The sequence below is a fragment of the Callithrix jacchus genome, chromosome 13 (genome assembly GCF_049354715.1).
Source record: "Callithrix jacchus isolate 240 chromosome 13, calJac240_pri, whole genome shotgun sequence".
Lineage (NCBI taxonomy): Eukaryota > Metazoa > Chordata > Mammalia > Primates > Cebidae > Callithrix > Callithrix jacchus.
Window position 1 is genome coordinate 45,509,430 of NC_133514.1, and position 18,494 is coordinate 45,527,923.

Here is an 18,494-nt window from a genome sequence, read left to right on the forward strand (position 1 = left end):
CAATATGAAAAATAACTTCATAATTAAATGTTCATCACAAAGTATGCAGTATATCTAAGGAAATCACTTTAAAACTCACTTTTTAATATAAGTAACCATGGCAATTGTGTTTTTTTTAAATGCGAGACACTAAAATAATTTTAGCATTAAGTAGACGTGGTTGCAAAAATGTTCTGCTTACATTTAAATGTTGAATTTAAATGTGTTTTCTTGAGAAGATTCCTGGGTGGGTATAAGCAAAGGTGACTGCAGACCCTACACTACAGCCTGGCACTTCTTTCCAGCCCATTATCAAAGGCTCATCCAATCCTATGCGTGGTCCATCATAATCTTCTGACTGGCATGCCCTCCATGGGCAGGGGCCCCCCTCAGGCAGAAGGGTGATGTTACCTCTGGGACATGGTGCAAAGTGTAACAGGGCCACCAGAGGGCTGTTGTGGCCCTTCCTCTGAGATAAATGACAAGGAAACAGCTGCGAATGGTACATCTGGCTCCTCAGGTGGGACCCTCTGCTCAGAACTCCATGGGCCCAGGGTTTTTTTCCCCTTCCATGTGCCTGGGAACCACACATCAGAAGTTCACCAGACTCATGACCTCCACCAAGAAACTCCAAAGCAGAGGGTCCTGATCCATGGCTCAGCAAGGGGTTGTGGGGGAGTCAGAGGGGTAGAAAATAATTTGAATGAAGGGATCATGCTTCCATCAGAGGGAAAAGATAAGAGAGATGTGGGTATCTCTGTCTCAGAAGATGGACTCAGGAAGCAGAGCTCTGGGGCATCTGCAGTATGGCCTAATCTCTCTCCTCTCTCAGTGCACAGATATATGAAGTCTGCATTTAAGGGAGGGTCCACAGATACAGGGAATGCTATCTCCTCAGGTATTCAAGCTAGGTTGTGGGCTGGCCCTGAAGCTCTCCATCTCTGTGACTCTATGCTCTTCACTTCGGAGTCCTGGGCAAAGTCTTTGTTGGCCCTGCCATCCTCAGAGTCAGGGCCTCTGGCAGGAGGTCACCACCTCCTGCTCTAGGAACTGCAACATTCTTGGATCCTGTGACGTGTGCTGGGACCAGTTCTTACCAAATGTTTTCCTAACATTCTGCTTCTTGGAAATATCAAGGCCTCACCAATTCCAGATTACTCTCTGGCTCCTGTTCAGGCAACAAGGCCTCTCCATCTCTGGTGTCAAGCTGTAAAACAAGACTTATTCATTACTGTGACACATATTATGCTTACACAGGGTCCAGGTGTCTCCCACATCCACCAGAGGGTGCTGTGGTTTAAGCATCCGCTCAGGTTTCTCAAGCTTCTCAGCCGTCAGCTCCCCTCTCTCCTGCCCCTTGTAGGCACTTCTGTGCTCTCCCTAGACTAAAGGTCTCCCCTAGTGAGAGTATTTATTTTTCTCAGCGGTTGTTCAGACTAAGGTCAAAGGAGGGGCTCACAAAGCCTCCAGAAAAGGGAATGATTTGCATGACCACCTCCCACCATGAGGATCAGGGTGACAGATAAGAAGTATTGGTTGGCTCAGTCCTAACTATGTCTCAGGAAGCAGAGCCTGAGGCATCTCCACCATGACCTGGGTTGTGTTTTTCCTCACCCTCCTTGCTCATGGCACAAGTGGCTGCCTGCAGGGAATTCAGGGAGGGCTCCTGGATGTCACTTGGGATGATGGCATTCCCTCCTCTCAGGGAACTAGTTCTCATCTGTCCTCACTGCTCTCTGTGTAGCTCCCTCCTTGCAGGTTCTTTGGCTGACTTTGTGCTAGCTCAGTCACACTCTGTGTCATGCTCTCCAAGACAGAGGGTCACCATCTCCTGCACATACAGCAGTGGCAACATTGGGGACTACTATGTAAACTGGTAGCAGCAGCACCTGGGCAGTGCCCCCACAGCTGTGATCTACTATGATAATGAAAGAACCTCTGTGGTCCCTGATACTTCTCTGGCTCCACTGACATCTCCTCCAACTCCGCCTCCTTGACCATCTCTGAGATGCAAATTGAGGATGAGGCTGACTACTACTGTCATTCTTATGATAATAGCTACAGTCTCGCAGTGCTGCTGACCCATGGGACAGTGAAAGGAAAACTCCCAGAGCACCCCTGCTCTGCCCCAGGTCTGTCCTCAGCCTGTCTCCACCAGCATGAGTTGCTTTTTCCTGTCCCCTGCTCTGACGTTTGCATTAAAATTTTCTGTTTATGAGTATCTAAATTTTCTTTCCTTTAAAGTACACATTTTTTCTTTCTTGTCTTCATGGATATTCTGATCCTTGTGCAATTACCTCATGAAGAATATTTGATTTAAAAAAGGGCTACTGGCTTGGCACAGTGGCTCACACCTGTAATTCCAGCACTTTGGGAGGCCGAAGCAGGTGCATCACGAGGTCAGGAGATTGAGACCATCTTAACATGGTGAAACCCCATTTCTCCTAAAAAAAATACAAAAAGTTAGCCTGGTGTGATGGCAAGTGCCTGTAGTCTCAGTTACTCAGGAGGCTGGTGCAGGAGAATTGCTTGAATCTGGGAGGCAGAGGCTGCTGAGATCACTCCACTGCATTCCAGCCTGAGGAACAAGAATGAGACTCCACCTCAAACAACAACAACAACAACAACAACAACAGCAAAACAGGGCTTCTGAACATTGTCACTTTAACACTGTGAGCTGAATCATTCCTTGTGTGTGATGGCAGACTTTCTGTTCATGGTTGGACATTTATAATAATTATTAGGACCCACACATCAGACATCTATAGCACCCTAATTTCCAAATGTTGACAAACAAAATAATCTTCAAATATTGTCAAATATCCTGGGGAGATATCACCACAGAATTACCCCTTTCTGAGAATAATTGAATTAAAAGAACATGGTCTCAGATGTTCGGCAGCCTTTTACTTTGAGTCCTCCTTATTTCATTCCACCAAAAATAAGGCTACCTGCATTATCTCTGTACTTCCAATTTCCTATTTGTTAAATGTGTTGCATACAACTCCAAAGATTATACTGATGGAAAAATAATGTTCTAAGCACCATGAGGACAGAGAACCTGTTACCCAAGTATACAGCAATTTTTCCTGACCAAAGTGTGGAGCACAACTTTTGGCCATACTTCTTGCACAATTGTTAGTTCAAATTTTTACACAAAACAGCTAAAACATAACAGGTTCTTTTTTTTTAAACTTACAGTCTTAGGGATACTTTTCAAGCATGGTATACAAAGATGATCACAATTATGACAAGGTCTTCTACTCTTGGTGTTTACATTTCAGAGTGGGCAAAAAACAGCAGACAACAGCAGCCTCAGAACTGAGTGAATATTTATGTCCTATATTTAACCATAGCACTGGATACAAATTTTACCTTGTCTCCATTTTTATATTCTTGGATCTGCACTATCCAGTACTGTCCCCACAAATTGCATGTTGATATGTATATCTCAAAGTTAATTATATTAAATAAGCTCTAAAAAGTATCCCTCAGCCACACCAGCTTCATTTCGCCTCTTCCTGAACTCAGGCACTCCATGGCTCCCATATTGTAGAGTTCAGACATAGGGCGTCTCCACAATGGCATAAAGTTCTACTGCACAGGGCTGAGTTGGACAATCAATTTAACATTTCCATAGGCCTGTTTCATTACCTGTAAAATGGAGATAGAGTTAACATTCTACTTCTCTGCAGCACTCTCCTCTGGGGAGTATTACATTGACCCCATCTCCTTACAGATGTCAGAAGTAATCATGTAGCTGGTTTTGGCCACTGGGATGAGAAGAAGTAAAATGTGAAATTTCTGAGCAGAAGATGTGTAAGATTGGCCTTCACTGTGTCAAATGTTATTGTTTCTATGCTATGGCATCCACATAGACTTCCCAGCCAACCTGCATCCAGGCATGAAGGCGAAGTGAATCAGAGCCACAGCAAATTCAATCAGAGGTGGCAATGGTGGGAAAGTAAAAAATAGACATTTATTTTTGTGAGCCACTGAAATTTTTGTAGCTTTTTTCTTTTCCTAGAGCAAAGCCTGACTGCTATGAAAATTATATATAAATATGGAAACTTCAGTAACAGAAGTAATAAAATATATAAAATAAATTTGTCTTTGTGGGCACTGAGTACACTATTTTACTGCAAAGTGTTTTTTTTTTTTTTTTTTTTGAGACAGAGTTTTGCTCTTGTTACCCAGGCTGGAGTGCAATGGTGCGATCTAGGCTCACCACAACCTCCACCTCTTGGGTTCAAGTAATTCTCCCGCCAGCCTCCTAAGTAACTGGGACTACAGGTGTGTGCCAACATGCCCAGCTAATTTTGTATTTTTTTTTTTGAGACGGAGTTTTGCTCTTGTTACCCAGGCTGGAGTGCAATGGCGTGATCTCGGCTCACCGCAACCTCCGCCTCCTGGGTTCAGGCAATTCTCCTGCCTCAGCCTCCTGAGTAGCTGGGATTACAGGCACATGCCACTATGCCCAGCTAATTTTTTTGTATTTTTAGTAGAGACGGGGTTTCACCATGTTGACCAGGATAGTCTCGATCTCTTGACCTCATGATCCACCTGCCTCAGCCTCCCAAAGTGCTGGGATTACAGGCTTGAGCCACCGTGCCCGGCCTAATTTTGTGTTTTTAGTAGAGATGAGGTTTCACCATGTTGACCAGAATGGTCTAAATCTCTTGACCTTGTGATCCACCCACCTCGGCCTCCCAAAGTGCTGGAATTATAGGCATGAGCCACCACATCTGGTGCAAAGTGTTTTTTATAATTTTATTTATTGGCAAATATTTAATTAGGCTGTTATCATAATAAACATTAAAACAAACATGGGAGAGCAAAAATGATTTTACTGAGCTGTAGATGTAGAAGTTAGACAACAGATTAGAAGCATAGGTTAATTCCTGTTGGTGGAATTTTTACAACATATTTACTGTAAATGATGATCTTAGGAGTAATTGCTTTTCTTTTTGTTTTGTTTTTGACTTATTCAAACAGAAGAAAGACACAAGAATAATAACCTACATACATAGAGAATCACAAGAGCCATAGACTTGATTAACGATGTGCTCATAGATGACACTAAATTTATGTTTAAAAAAACACTTTTCTTGCTTCAATAATAAGTTAACTTTAGCTTATCGTAATTTTTTTTTGAGACAGGGTCTCACTCTGTCACCTATGCTGGAGTGCAGTGGCAAAATCATGGTTCACTACAGTCTCTTGACCTCCCAGGCTCAAGCAATTCTTTCATCTCAGCCTCCCAAGTAGCTGGGACTACAGGTGCACACAACCATGCACAGCTAATTTTTTGTTTGTTTGTTATTGTAGAGATGGAGTTTTGCTGTGTTTCCCAGGCTGGTCTCCAACTTTAGGGTTCAAGTGATCCTCCCTCCTTGGTCTCTCAAAATGTTGAGATTACAGGTTTGAGCCACTGTGCCAGTTGGTTACTGTAACTTTTTTACCTGTTAAGTTTTACTGTAATCTCAGCTCCTTGGGAGTCTGAGGCAGGAGAATTGCTTGAACCTGGGAGGCAGATGTTGCAGTGAGGCAAGATTGCACCATTGCAGTCTAGCCTGTGTGACAACAGCCAAAAAAAAGCAACATTTTGTCTCTTTTATAATAAGACTTAGTTTAAATTATTCTCTATATCTTTATTCTATAAGCTTTTTTCAATTTTTTAAAACTTTTGTTAAAACTCTTGTTAAAAACTAGATATAAACACACACATTAGCCTAGGCCTACAGAGTCAAGATCACCAGTATCACTGTCTTTCACTTCCACATCTTGTCCTACTGGAAGGTCTTTAGGGTCAATAACATGCATGGAGCTGTCCTCTCCAGGATAACAAGGCTTTTTTCTGGAAACCTCCTGAAGGTTCTGCCTGAGGCTATTTCACAGGTAACTTTTGTTTGTTTGTTTTTTTTAAGTAGAAGAGGGTACTGTAAAATAATGAAAAAAAGTATAGCAGATACATAACAGTAACACAGTCACTTATTATCAAGTATTAGGTATTGTACATAATTGTATGTGCTATACTTTTATACTTCAGGCAGCGCAATAGGTTTATACCAGCAGCACCACAAACACGTGAGTAATGCATTGTGCTATGATGTTATGAGGGACGTGATGCTGTGAAGCAATAGAAAGTTTTCAGTTTCATTATAATCTTAGAGGACCACCATTGATGGTTTATGTGGTCCATCATTTTATGCAGTGCATGACTCTGTGAGTACGTGTGTGTGTGTGATATCAAGATAGTAAATTTGATTTCTTTTCTTTTCTCTTTTTTTTTTAAGAGACAGAATCTCACTTCTTTGCCCAGGCTAGAGTGATGTTATGTGGTCCATCATTTTATGTGGTCCATCATTTTATGCAGTGCATGACTCTGTGAGTACGTGTGTGTGTGTGTGTGTGTGTGTGTGTGTGTGTGTGATATCAAGATAGTAAATTTGATTTCTTTTCTTTTCTCTTTTGTTTTAAGAGACAGAGTCTCACTTCTTTGCCCAGGCTGGAGTGTAGTGGCATAATCTTGGCTCACTGCAACCTCTGCCTCCTGGATTCAAGCCATTCTCCTGCCTTAGCCTTCCAAGTAGCTGGGATTCCAAGTGCCTGTGACCACAACTGACTAACTTTTTGCATTTTTAATAAAGACAGATTTTCAGCCTGGTGTGGTTGCTCATGCCTGTAATTCTAACACTTTTGGGAGGCTTGGGCGGGTGGATCACCTGAGGTCGGGAATTCAAGACCAGCCTGACCAACATGGAGAAACCCCATCTCTACTAAAAATACAAAATTAGTCAGGTGTGGTGGTGCACACCTGCAAGCCCAACAACTTGGGAGGCTGAGGCAGGAGAATTGCTTGAACCCAGGGGAAAAGGTTGCGATGAGTTGAGATTGCACCATTGCACTCCACCCTGGGCAACAAGAGTGAAACTCCATCTCAAAAAAACCAAAATAATACAGGGTTTCACCATGTTGGCCAGGCTGGTCTCAAACTCCTGACCTCTGGTGATCCACCCACCCCAGCCTTTCAAAGTGCTGGGATTATAGATTTGAGCCTGTAATAAATTTGATTTCTAATCAGTTATTTGATAATGATTCACTGTGTATTTTTAAAGGCATGCTATAGTGTTGTGGTCATTATTTACTTATTCATTTTAAATATTTTGAAGAATTTTTAAAAATCCAGGAATTAGAATTTTCTTCCAAATAATCAGGGCGGTATAAATGAAAAGAGTTGTCAACATGTTGATAATCACCGAAGCTGGGTGATGGCTACCTGGACATTCATTATGCTACACTCTCTGCTATTGTATATGTTTAATTTTTTTCTTAATAAAAAGAAAAAGAAAACAAGTGGGGATTGACAGTAATCATTAAAGATAAATTGGACTTGATTGACCAGGAAAATGAGGAAACTCACTTTGAAGATCAGGAATAGAGCACTGATCATTCACACAAAACGTCATATTTCTCAGAACACTTTCACATCTCCACAACTTTATCATTGTGTTCCCTTGTTGACTGTGAGTTAGGCATAACAGACATGAAGCTATGAATGAGAAAACTGAGGTTCAGAGAGACTGAATGATTTATCACAGCTAGTAAGTGGACATGCTGGTGTTAGCACTCATGTCTGTCCTTAAGGAGGCCATGGAGACAGGAAGCAAGGATCTTTGGTAGACCATCCAGGATCCATCCTGGAGGAGTTGGCTGCTTACATAGTGGCATCAAATTAGGAAAAAGCTCAAAAGTCACATAGAAAAGTTTAGACTACTGTCAAGGATAGATTATTTTTCTTTCCACACTGCTGCCCTTTGCCCCACACTTCACCCTCTCCAGATACAAATAAATATATAAACGATTTCCTTTTTTTCTTTAGGTAGGCCAAAATGTTCAACTCTCCTGCTTTTAAAATTAAGAAATGGTGGCCGGGTGTGGTGGCTCACGCCTGTAATCCCAGCACTTTGGGAGGCTGAGGCAGGTGGATAACGAGGTCAAGAGATCGAGACCATCCTGGTCAACATGGTGAAACCCTGTCTTTACTAAAAATACAAAAAATTAGCTGGGCATCATGGCGCGTGCCTGTAATCCCAGCTACTCAGGAGGCTGAGGCAGGAGAACTGCCTGAACCCAGGAGGTGGAGGTTTCAGTGAGCCGAGATTGTGCCATTGCACTCCAGCCTGGGTAACAAGAGTGAAACTCCATCCCCCCACCAAAAAAAATTAAGAAATGAGATTTTACAATTATTTATTTATTTTTTTTAAGCTTCAGGAACTGAGTTTTTTTTTTTTTTAAGGGAGAAAGAGAAAGAAAAAGAGGGAAAAAGAGGAAAAAAAGAGGGAAAAAGAGAAAAAGAGGGAAAAAGAAATATTACTTCATTCCTAAAATGGGTATCAGTAATGGCCGATCAATATTTTGTGTGTTTAAAGTGGATAATGTATATTTTGTGTGTTTAAAATGGAGTGCTCTATTGAGTTTATTTGTTCTGGTTCTGAGTTCAAGTCCTGGATATCATTATCAATTTTCTGTCTCGTTGAATCTAAATCTCATTATGGGTCTTATGTATCTGGGTGTTAAGATCTCTTATTATTACATTAATCCTTTTACCCTTGTATCCTTGTAGCTTTGAAATCTATTTTATTAATTGTGAGAATTGCAACTCCTGCTTTTTATTTATTTGTTTTTGCTCTCCATTTGGTTGGTAAGTTTTTTTCCAACCCTTTATTTTGAGCCTTTGTATATCTTTAGATATACCGTTAGATTTTTGTCTGTTCTTTTGATTGGGGGATTTAGTCAATTTAAATTTAGGGTTACTGCCATTTGATATTAACTGGCTATTTTATTCTTTCGTTGATGTAAATTCTTCTTTATGTTAATGCTCTTTACTTTTTGGTATATTTTTAGAAAGGCTCATACTGGTTGTTCCTTTCTATGTATAATACTTCTTTTAGAAGTTCTTGTAAAGCAGGCTTGGTGGTAGTAAAATCTCTAAGTACTTGCTTGTTCCTGAAAGATTTTATTTTTCCTTCAATTGTAAAGCTTAAATTGGCAGGATATGAAATTCTGGGCTGAAAGTTCTGTTCTTTAAGTATATTGAATATTGGCCCCCACTCTCTTCTAGCTTGTAGGGTTTCCGCTGTAAGCCTAATAGGCTTCCCTTTATGGTTAACCTGATCTTTCCCTCTGGCTGCCCTTAATATTTTCTCCTTCGTTTCGATCCTGGTGAATCTAACGATTATGTGCCTTGGGGTTGGTCTTCTTGAGGAATATCTTTGTGGTGTTCTCTGTATTGCCTGGGGTTGAATAGTGTCCTGCTTTGCTACGTTGGGAAAATTTTCCTGGATAATGTCCTGAAAAGTATTTTCCAGCTTGAATTCATTCTCTCCATCACATTCAGGTACACCGATCAAACGTATATTAGGTCTTTTCACATAGTCCCATATTTCTTGGAGACTTTGCTCATTCCTTTTTTCTCTATTCTTGTCTTGTCGTTTTACTTCATTAAGTTGGTCTTCGACCTCTGATATCTTTTCTTCTGCTTGATCCATTCGGCTATTTAAGCTTGTACATATTTCACTAAGTTCTTGTGTTGTATTTTTCAACTCCATAAGTTCATTTGTATTCCTCTCTATATTGTCTATTCTTTTCATCATTTCATCAAACCTTTTTTCAAAGTTCTTAGTTTCTTTACATTGGGTTAGAACAAGTTCCTTTAACTCCCAGAAGTTTCTTATCATCCACCTTTTAAAGCCTACTTCAGATAATGAAATACAGTCCTTTTCCATCAGGACTTGTTCTGTTGCTGATGAGTCCTTTTCCATCAGGTCTTGTTCCATTGCTGATGAGTCCTTTTCCATCAGGGCTTGTTCCATTGCTGATGGGTTCTGATTTCGAGTACACTCGGCCTTCTTAGGCTGTTTTTTCCCCTTCATTGTAGATGAACCGCCTTTCTAATTAGGTTGAAATGTTGAAATGAAATGTTGACGTCCGATTTATTGATTCCCAGTTCTGGGATCCGAGCAACCCACTGTGGCAGCCTAAATAGCAGCGATAAGACTGATGGTGCTCTTCTGCCCAGGAATCTCTGGTCTGGCTTCCCTCTTGAGTCTGCAACAAGCGGCTCTGACTTCCCGGAGCTCCGAACTCCGGTCAGTAGGGGAAGCAGTCCCGTTTGCTCTGCATGAAGAGCTGCTGCACCGAGACGCTGGCAAAACTGCTGCGGCAGCCACAAGAGTTGCGCTGGTGACCCTTGGGGCTCCTCCACTGGGAATCAGCTGATCCGTGAGTGATGAAAATTCATCTAAAAGTGTGGCGTCGTCTCGTTCTCTGAGCTTTCACTGGGAGCTACAATCCCGAGCTGTTAGTGATCAGCCATCTTGGATCGGTCTCTCACAATTCTTTTTTTGAGATGGAGTTTTGCTTTTGTTGCCCAGCCTGGAGTACAGTGGTGCGATCTCAGCTCACCTCTGTTTTCCAGGGTCAAGCCTTTCTCCTCCCTCAGCCTCCTGAATAGCTGGTATTACAGGCACCCACCACCATGCCCAGCTAATTTTTTGTATTTTTGGTAGAGATGGGGTTTCATCATGTCCAGGCTGGTCTAGAACTCCTGACCCTAGGTGATCCACCCGCCTCGGCCTCCCAAAGTGCTGGGATTACAGGCGTGAATTATCATGCCTGACCAGATTTTACAATCTTATTCAGAAAGTGTATTAACAAAAAACTATTTAAATTATGTATTTTATTCAAGGAAGATAAAAAGAGCAGGAAAAATGTAGGCAGGGGAGAGCGGTGGAAAGGGAGAAGATGATCAGGGGAGATAGGAAGAAACATTTTGAGCAGAGGATTAGTGATGATAAACCATTCTTATTCTATTGCTGCTATTCACTTGCACTCTGGGCTTCAAAGTGGATTTTTGCCTATTATGTCTGTCCTTTGAAAATCTGGAGAGCTGATTTCACTGTTAGCCTTTAGGAACTCAGACTTCAAGTGTAAAGGAAGAAAGTGTACGTGTGCCACTGGCCAAGGGCAGAGCATACACAGGGCCTTATATGAGAACCAAGAAGAGCCAGAATTATCTCCTGGAATATACAATGTTGACCAGAGTCAGTCTCCCACAGGACACAATGCCCTGCAGGGTCTGACTCAGTCCTCACTAGAAAATCCATAATCTCATTGAGTCCCAAGCCTTCCTTGACCAAGAGCTGTGAATCGCTAAATTCTACAAGAGAAGCAACCATTCCATTGCATATCTTTTTCAGTTCTAATTCCTAAATTTTGAAAATAATGTCTTCCTTGTATTAAAACCACTCACATGCAGTCAATCACTAGCCAAAATAATGGTGCAACTTTATCAATAGCATTTTTAGGAGCCATCAAATACTTAGACACTATCTCACTATTCCCAGGAGTTTGGTGGAGCAAGATGCTTCTTCCTGTGTTTCGAAGCACAGCCTGACATAATGGAACTGAAAACATACTTTTTCAATGCCTGGAAGTGTCTATGCTTCAGTACTTTTCTTCAGATAGAAAAGGTGAGAAACAGTAACATACACCTTGTTTCATGAAATTATAATCCCTGGCAGTAATCAAATACACCTGCCTCAAAATGTTTTTTTGAGGTTGGAAGGGAGGAGGGATAATTCTCTTATTTGGCAAAATGGAGAACAAAGCAACCAAGTTATTAGTCAAAAGTCCCAAAGTATGTTAATGATAATATTAAAACAATTTTCTACTTTAGCTGTATCGATCTGCAGACCAGAACTCTTTCCATTTATCCAAAAGACACATATTCATTTATTAATTTTTAATGATTATTAGAAATGATTCTACCATCTGGGTATGCAAAGATGAATATGAAAGACCCAGCTCTTAGGAGACTCAGCAAAGTAAACAAAAGGTTCAAAGGCTCCTTCCATGAGGGTTTTGTTCCAGCTCTCACAGTCTCCGTGTTAGTGGAAGGTAAGGATAGAGGAGAACTGAGAGGCTAAAAACAGGGTTGACAGCAGATGCCTGGGCTGGCTTGTGTAGCAGTCAGCATTGAGGGCAGCATGGGCCCTGAGGGATGTGGTTAAGAGAAGGCCATTTTCCTGATAGAGTAACCTGATTTTTTTGAGACACGGTCTCACTCTGTTGCCCAGGCTAGAGTGTAGTGGTATAATTAGAGCTCACTGCAGCTTTGAACTGCTGGGCTCAAGTAACATTTCCACCTGAGCCACCCAAGTAGCTAGGACTACAGGTGTGTGCTACCATACCTGGCACATTTAATTGTGTGTGCCTGTGTGTGTGTGTGTGTGTGTGTGAGGGAGGTGGGGGGACAAAGTGTTGCTATGTTGTCCAGGCTGGTCTTGAATTCCTGGTCTCAAGGGGTCCTTGAGGAGGCCTTGGCCTCCCTAAGTGATTTATAGGCATCCACTGGGATTACCCACTGGTGTTTTTCACAGGCATGTGCCACTCTGTCTAGCCCTGAAGTCAGCCCGGAATAGATGAGAATGAGCTACCTACTGAAGAAACTACCTTGAGAGGTAGTTGTGAGTGTAATCCTGGGGAGTGGAGAGCAGGACAACTGTAACCAAGGGGACCATAGAAACTTGAGGCTGAAGCTGAAGCCAGATGACTTGCATTGCACCTGTCTGAAATCATGCAAGGAGACAGGAAGAGAGTGGGCATCCATTTGTGTGTCTCAGCCCTTATGCAGGCAGAGGGTAACCTAAGCCTTTCCCTTATGGGAGCCCTTCATGTGGTCAGCATTCTGACCTGTCTCAGGTGTGTTTCCTGTGCTGAAAATGAGCAGACATCTGCTGTAAAACCCTTTAATAGGCTCCAATACCCTTATCCAATGCACTTTGCTTTCATTCCATCCTACCAAGCTCCTGAAGTTGGTTTCTCCTATAGATTTTCTTAGGAAAGAGGAGGTGCTGTCTCACAAATATAATCAGTAACTACTTAGTAGTAATGAATCTGATAATTGACATATTGTCATCCTGGTTAATATATTTTCTTGTGACCCTGATAGGTATGCATCAGATAAGCTTTGAGGAAACTAATCAGACCTGCAAAGCTAAAGACCAGATATTAGACTTTCCAAGGTGGTTGTAATTTTCTTGGCCACCCTAGTTCCATTATCTGGAATGTCATCTAACATTAGTTAGGTGCTCAATAAGTGTTACCATTATTACCACAAAAATATTTCTATTTGTTTGCTGATTTATTTTTATAGGCTGGGCATGGTGGCTCACACCTGTAATCCTAGTGATGGCAGCAGCAGCCCATCTGGAGCAGCCACTGCAAAGAAACCTACTGCAATGTGGGAGGCACAGCCAGTACTGTGGACATGGAGCCAGTGGACTGGGAACAGAAGAGAAGGAGCAAAGCCTTCCTCTGAGTTGGCAGGGTAGGAGCCCCACCCTTTGTGGCTACAGACAGGGGCATCCCTGTGCTCTCAGGGATCTGGGAAGCCCCCTTTCCCAACAGGCTCAAAGTGCCTGCTCCGACTGCTTGCCCTCTCCCCACTCCTGGAGACTGCTCTGGGGTGGAGCAAGGTTGTGGCTGAGCCCAGGGACTATTGTGACCAGTCTGGGTGTGTGCACACTCAGGGTGGCACTGACACACCAGCCCTAGCTGCCTCAGCCCCCTCCAGACTTTGGGCATTGATAAGCATAGAAGGGAGGCTAAGAAGGGGCTGATGGTGGCTCAGCACAGGCCTGCATGCACACCTTGGCCTGAACAGCCTGGGTGCTTTGGATGACATGTAGAAGGCAGCAGGAAGAAGACAGTGTCCTGGGTGGAAAGGGGTGGGTCCCCAGTGAAGACCCACCTTCAAGCCAGAGATGGCGTGAAGCCTGGGGGAGGGACTGTCAGTTCTGGGTGTAGTCCATGGCACAGAATGAGAATTTATGGTGTTTTTTCTGGCGTGCCCATGGCTACTCATGGACAGATCAGCACACTCTTCTTCCCTTCTGAAGCCCATAAAAACCCCAGACTCAGCCAACTCACAGATATTGGGACTGCCAGCTGTGGGAAGGAGCTACCAACTTAGGGTCTCCTGGACTGGTCAGGATGACCTGCCTGTGGAAAGGAGCTACCAACTTCAGGTCTCCTGAGAGCTGTTCTGTCACTCAATGAAGCTCCTCTCCACCTTGCTCATCCTCTAGCTGTCTGTGTATCTCATCTTTCCTAGATGCAGAACAAGAACTCAGGACCTGGCAGGACTGAAAGAGCTGTAACACAAACAGGGCTGAAACATACTCACTCTTGCCTCCCCCACCTCTATTCACCATTTTGCAGGAGATGAGGAGAGAAGAGCTGCTGCCCTTTGGGAAGCCTAGACCTAGGGGCTCCCTGAATGAGCCAGGGTTGTGACACCCTCTTTGGGGCTTTATGGCTCCTGGTATCTCTAAGCTTCTATGGCCACCATGTTCCCTGGTGCCTGCAGTGGAAGCTACTTGTGGTATGCCTGATCCAGCTGCAGCTTTGCATGGAACTGATGCCTGTGCCAGCTTCTGGAACTGCTCACCTTGCTGTAGCCAGCATGCCTGGATGTGTGCAGTAGCCAGACCCTGTGCTTGCTCACACACCCCTTGCTGCTCTGCACCTGACTTGCCCTTTGCAGACCTAGGATCCAAGCTGATAATGTGAGCAAAGCACAGCTTGCAGGGTCAAGTGGGTGAAATGAGCCCAGTGGGTCCAAGCAAAACTAAGGCAAAGATGCCACCAGTCACAGAGGTTTCTGGCTGGAAAAGTGACACCCTAAGGGTGCTGTGACACCAGTATTTTAGGAGGATGAGGCAGGTGGATCAGTTGAGGCCAGGAGTTCAAGACCAGCTTGACCAATGTGGTGAAACATTGTCTACTAAAAATACAAAAATTCACTGGGCATGGTTATCCATGCCTCTAATCCCAGCTACTTGGGAGGCTGAGGCACAAGAACTGCTTGAACTTGGGAGGCAGAGGTTGCAGTCAGCCAAGATTGTACCACTGCATTCCAGCCTGGGTGACGGAATGCAACTCTGTCTCAAACTATATATATACATATATATATATATATACACACACACACACACACACACACACATATATATACATACATGTTCCCTGGTGCCTATATTTATGGCCAAGGGAATTTTCAACACAGAAATACCACATATGTTTAAGCCACTCATCTCTACATGCCTGCAAAGTAGCATGTCCTCTGAAGGCAGGGATCTGACCCAATGCCCTGCACATACACGTGGTCCCACTGGGTGCTGTTAATGAACAGCCTATCTGGTGCTTGAAGTTGCTAAATTGTGAAAGAGGAAACCAAGTCTGTCTTCTGTTCCTATCTCTACTCTTCAGCATTTTTCCACTTCTATTTGGTTCCGTTGTCTTCCCCTGTCAATCCCCAAGTAGGCAGCTCCAGTTAACTTCCTACCTCCCTGAGAATCCCTAAAGCTGTGCCCCTCGGGCAGCACCCACGCCATACATTTAACATTTCCTTGCCTGCCCTATCACAGCTTGCACCATAATGTCCTATATCATTGAAAAGGATGGAGAGGGAACAGCTAGGCAAATGTTATAGTAGGATAATAACTGGAAAGGAAGCCTATTTGCTAGCTTTCAGGAATGATGCTAGCAATTTTAAAGCAGTATAAGAAGTTTCAGTTTGGTATGTGGGAGAGGGAATTGTCTTGACTGGGGGAAAAGATTTCTCTTCTCCCATCGTGTCCACTCTAAAACCCCAAGTCGATGGAGAAAAGTTGGTGATGTGTGGTTTGGTAAATAAGTTCAGCTTTGACATGAAGATTGACCTGATTTGACTTTGATTGATGGATTTGACATGGAGGTGACCTGAGATTGGTGCTCCTGTCAGTCTTAAAAACAAACAAACAACTCATACTACTATATCCATTGAGACAGAGAAAAACAAACAAACAAACAAACAAAACCCCCTAAGTTTTGGACCTGACCGAGTTATTCACTGCATGTGTGATCCCAGGCGAGTTTCCTGTCTGTAAAATAAGGGTTATCGTAATATTTCCCTTTCCGATTGCACAAGATGGGATGATAAAGTTAAGCTGTTCTACATTCTACCTATGTGTGCGTTGGGGAGCAAGTGGCGGAGGGATCATGTCTGTTTTGCTTCCTTTGTTTCCATATTGTTTAGAAGATGCTCATTAATACTTGACTTAATGAGCTGTCAGGTGGGATAACCCTTACCTGTTCCTCCTTTTGGAGGCAGATAGAGAACATGATGATTGGAGATGCATGAAATGTGACTAATATCTCTGTGTAATCAGGCTTGCAACACCCTGATTGTTCCTATCTGATTCTTCCTGAGAAAAAACAAAGCAAAACAAAAGAAAAACTTGACTTAATAAATAAATGGTGGTGGAGTTGGGTCGACTCTCAAATTATTGATGCCCAAGCTTTAGCGTGCATCAGGACCACTCGAGGGTCTTGTTCAGACTAGACTGCCAGGATAAGCCAGGGATGGAGTCCAAGAACCTGCATCTAATGACTTTCCCATGTGCTGTGACGCTGCGGGCAGAGACCAGGCGCCCAGGGGTAGGCGGCAGCTCGGGAAGGGGCCAGCAGGTGGCGCGGTCGCCAAGCCCGGCTTTCTCCCAGCGCCGAGGGAAGCGGGCCAGCTGTGGCCTCCATCCCAGCCAAGCCTGAACTCCATCTTCCGGAAAAAACTGTCTTTAGCTTCCTTTTCGGGGACCCTGTTTTGGGGATTGAACCCTTGCAAGTAAGAAAATCCCTCGTAAAGTTTAATGAAATGACCACATCACACGTGGTTGATGAAGCCCTTCCCTACTTGCCATGTGTGACCCACTGTCACGGCCCGGGCTAGTGGCTTGGTGGAGAGGACAGGCCTGCTGCTCCGGCTGCAGACCTTGGGCTTCTCTTCTGAGCTGGGCGGAGAGCGCTGTCCAGATTGTTAGGAGGCTGCTGGGCAACGACACGGGGAAAAGTGCCTTACACAGCATAAGGGCTCAATCCACATTAAGGAAGTAGGCAGAAAAAAGTGTCAAATAGCCAATGACAGTTCCTAAGGGGAGAAATCAATTTGTGTTTAGCTGTCCAGTAGAACTCTGCTGTCTACACTGTCCAGTACAGCCATAGGTGGCCACTGAGGACATAAAACACAGCCAGGGTGATGAGAGAATTGAATTTTAAATTGTATTTAATTTTCATTAAATTTAAAGTATTGGATGGCACAGGTTTAGCAAAATACCTTGCTTAATTGGGAAAAGGTGTCCATTAAGCCTTAGGGCATGGCTGGCAACTGGTAAGAGGTAGTTCAGTCTCTCTGTCTAAAAAGGTGTAGGAATTTTAGTGGGTGGGGCAATCTGATTAGCAAGGAAAGGGAGAGGTTGGTGGAAAAGGGCCAGAGGTATTGCAAGGTGTTAGTGACTAAGCCAATGAGAAAGGAAGTCAGTAAAACCTCTCCAGTGGCAGCAATAACTCAAGGGGAATTTAAAAACTGGAATGTGTAATATTCAGTCTTAAGTTATTTACTGAGCAGTAGAACGATGTTACTTCTTTCTGTTGCCTGTCCATTCAGAAATGTCTGCTTAACACAGAGCCTGGAGGTGGCAGCAATTAGGGAGTGAAGAGATGACAAGATGTGGGGGTGTCCAGCGGGGGTGATTTCTTCAGAAAGGTGAGAGCAAATTCAGGAGAAGACAGGAGAGAGAGGAAGAATTCAGCACAAGCAGGATCTAGGGACTGAGACTGCAGTGATATTGTCAGGAGGATGCTTTTTCCACTGCAGAGAGGATGGAGATTTTTGAACCTCTTTTAATTAAATCTTAAAGCTAACAGCAACTCCAGTAAGTGGGAAGACTTGCACATCCAGGCCTCTGCTTCAAAGCATTTCTTCAGATTAATGCTTCCTGAGTTAAATAACCTCACAGAGCAGGTGTCTCTTGAGGGGCCTCACTGCCGACTGCCGGTGTGAGTGTGAAAGGAGACCAGGAGGGCTTGAGCAATGCTACAGCAGGCAGGCGCAAGCAGCGGCACTGACGTCTTGCTAAATTTATAAAGCTTAACGTCACTTTTTCTGGACTTTTGTCTCTCTATGGTATCTAGCAATAATGAGTTACCTTCCACCTGCTCCCAATTTCTGTGTGTGTGTGTGTGTGTGTGTGTGTGTGTGTGTGTGTGTTTATGAGAGAGAGAATAGATGCAAAATGAGGTGCAGCTTCGGTGCTGGGCATACTTCCTGTGCTGAAACACAGTGCCTCCTAGTCATTATCTCTGCTGCAGTCTTAGAAAATAACTCCTGAGTGTGATAATGTGGCATAACCCCCTCTTGCAAGTGATTTTATGACAAAACTCTCAGGTGAAGCTTTGTCTGCCACCTCTTTCCTGCCTGGAACCTAGAGGTAGATCAAACATCACCTCTTAGTAGCCACCTGTGACGCATAGCCCCAAGAGCTGCCTCTCCTACCAGGAAGGGTTTGGATAGAGAACAGGGAAGGGAGAGAATACAGGCTTTCCAAAGAAGGGACTTGTGTTTTCCCTGGTCC

General features: G+C 43.6%; 1 long non-coding RNA gene and 1 other non-coding gene across 3 annotated transcripts in view; one reads left to right on the top strand and one right to left on the bottom strand.

Annotated features, from left to right (window-relative positions):
• LOC118146819 (uncharacterized) overlaps positions 1–18,494 on the bottom strand; it is a 47,615-nt gene continuing 29,121 nt past the window's right edge. The window contains exons 3-4 of one of the 2 annotated variants that reach the window (XR_004732849.3): positions 2,334–3,633; positions 1–1,186 (exon numbers count right to left, since the gene is read on the bottom strand). This is a non-coding gene — a long non-coding RNA (uncharacterized LOC118146819). Of the gene's footprint in view, positions 3,634–18,494 lie in introns of both variants that reach the window. The other variant, XR_013525302.1, reaches the window with a different exon arrangement.
• LOC118147053 (U8 small nucleolar RNA) lies at positions 16,154–16,287 on the top strand. Its single transcript, XR_004733226.1, has one exon. It is a non-coding gene; the product is annotated as a U8 small nucleolar RNA (small nucleolar RNA).